At 38.4% G+C, this 2,794-nt stretch overlaps 1 protein-coding gene across 1 annotated transcript in view; it reads right to left on the reverse strand.

Annotated features, from left to right (window-relative positions):
• The window catches only part of LOC103272902 (probable E3 ubiquitin-protein ligase TRIML2), a 12,327-nt gene that overhangs the window by 1,518 nt on the left and 8,015 nt on the right, over positions 1-2,794 (reverse strand). The gene's annotated exons all lie outside the window — the stretch shown is intronic.

Raw genomic sequence — 2,794 nt, forward strand, 5'->3', positions numbered from 1 at the left:
GGAAGGCTGAGGCGGAAGGATCGCCGCAGCCCAGCGGGTCGAGGCTGCGGTGGCCGGGAGGGGCCACTGCACTCCGCTCTGGGTGACGGAGTGAGACTCCAACTCAAAAAAAAAAAAAAACTAAACTAAAGGAGTGGAGTTGGAATGTTCTTAACACAAAGAAATAAATGCTTGAGGTGATGGATACCCCAATTATCCTGACTTGATTATGACACATTGTATGCCTGTATCAAAACATCACATGTAACCCATAAATATACAACTATTTTGTATCCATCATAATTTTAAAAATTTAAATGTCTTTCAAAATAAAAAAATTATTGTTCTAACTTGAATAGATATATGATTTTTAATGGTTTTTATTTTTTAATTTTTATTTATTTTTTATTTTTATCTTTTTGAGTTGGAGTCTCACTCTGTCACCCAGACTGGAGTGCAGTGGCCACTCCTGGCCACTGCAGCCCCGACCTGCTGACCTCTGGCCATCCTTCCGCCTCAGCCTTCCAAGTAGCTGGAATTACAGGCGCGTGCTACCATGCCCAGCTGATTTTTTGATTTATTGTAGAGATGAAGTCTCGCTGCCCAGGCGGGTCTCGAACCCGCGGGCTCAGGCAATCCACTCACCTCAGCCTCCCAAAGGCACGGGATTACAGGCTGAGCTACCGAGCCTGGCTCTTTATTTACTTTCTACTTGCTCTACCATCTAATCCAATTTACACTCTATTACTTGACATCAGTAAGTTAAATTACCATAAATTCCTGGACCTGAAGCCCAACTCACATCATTGTTAGGGTGGTCTCAGAAATCAGATGTTTTGACTTTTAAATTTCTGAGTCATCTCATCTCAGACGCAGAAACAAATATAAACTCTCTCTGGAAAAATTTATACCTCCATTTCTGGCCACAAAGCATTTCTAAAAATAACATCTGAGGGGGAAAAAAGCTTACTTTCAAAAATAATTAAGTACATGCCCACAAAATAAGAAAACCATTACTGAGTGAATTACAAGAAATAAATCTGTAAGAAACTTTAGATACTGAAATCTCTAAGCATAGACTCTAAAGTAACTCTGCTTACTAAATTTGAAGAAAAAAAATAAAATCTTTAAAAAATCTATAGGACATAAGAAACCGAAAAGCAAGACTAAACAGAGCTGACAAAGAGTCAAATATATTATCCAGAAATTGAAATTAAAATGAGTTAAGTTAAATTTGCCAATGGGTGACTACAAGAAGAGTAAGTAAAAGACCAATCTCTTTCATGAACAAGAATGCAAACATTTTAAACAAAGTGTGAGCACACTGAATACTCCAATATATACAATGGATGAAACATCATTACCAAATGTTTATTCTGGGAGTGCAAGATGGTTCAACATATGAAGAAGACAAATATAATTTACCCTATTAGTAGATTAAGGAGAAAAAACATACACATCTCAAGAGAAAAAGCACTTGATAAATTCGACATTCGTGTTGATAAATGTCAACAACAAATTAGGAGCACGGGAAAAGTTTTGCACTTTGATGAGGGGCAACTATAGAAAATCTAAAGCCATCATCAAAGCGTACCGTGAAAGACAGAATGTCCTCTTTCTTCCACAGATCAAAAATAAGGAAAGTGTCTGCTCTCACCACTCCTACTTAACGTAGTGCAGACCTGAGCCAGTAGAATAGGGCAAGAAAAATACAGAGAAGACTCACAGATTGGAAAGACTGAAACAAAACTGTCTATACCCAAAGACGGCACGACTCTGTAGAAAATCCCAAAGAATCTATAAAAACAATTCACTGCCTAATGAATGAGCTTAGAATAGTGACAGGATACAAATGTCAATATACATTGATCAGTTTGTTTCTATATATTAGTGATGAGCCAAAAATAAATTAAAATTCAACTAGAAGCTGATATTTTATTTTATTTTGAGTCGGAGTCTCACTCGGTTGCCCAGGATGGAATGCAGTGGTATGCTCATGGCCACCGCAGCCTCGACCTGCTGGGTTCAGGCAATCCTTCCACCTCAGCCTTCCAAGTAGCTGGAACTACAGGCATGAACCACCATGCCCAGCTAATTTGTTGAGGAGATGAGGTCTCACCAAGTTGCCCAGGCTGGTCTTGAACCCATGGGCTCAGGCAATCCTCTCACCTCAGCCTCCCAAAGTGCTGGGATTATAGGCATGAGCCTATAAACTGATATTTTAAAATACCATTTACAATAGCACTAAAAAACAAAAAAATACTTAGGACTCTATCTAAAAAATATGTCTAATATTTGTATGCTAAAAACAATCAAACACAGAGGAGAGAAATGAATGATCCTAAATAAATGGAGATACTTTGTGTTCTTGTACTAAAAGACTCGATATTGTCAAGATGTCAGTTATCCCCAAATTGATTTATAGATTCAATGTAATACCACCCCAAATCCCAGCAGTTTAATTTTCAAATCAACATGCTGATTTTCAAATTTATGTGGAAAAGCAAAGAATCTAGAATGGTCAAAATTATTTTGAAAAAGAACACATTTGGAGAACTCACAGTCCTTACTCTCCTATAGAGTTATCAATCGAGCCAGTGTGAGGTTGGCAGAAGGATAAAGACAATGATCAATAGACCTACTAGAGTCACAAATAGGCCTGGTCACATATGCCCACTGATTTTCAACAAAGGTGCCAAGTAAATTTAATAGAGAAATGGTAGTTTTTTTTTGTTTTGTTTTTTGAGTTGGAGTGTCACTCTGTCGCCCAGACTGGAGTGCAGCGGCCACTTCCGGCCACCGCAGCCTCGACCTG

This window comes from Carlito syrichta, unplaced genomic scaffold, assembly GCF_000164805.1.
Source record: "Carlito syrichta isolate Samal-C Ts95f unplaced genomic scaffold, Tarsius_syrichta-2.0.1 Scaffold313376, whole genome shotgun sequence".
NCBI classification, from domain to species: Eukaryota; Metazoa; Chordata; class Mammalia; order Primates; family Tarsiidae; genus Carlito; species Carlito syrichta.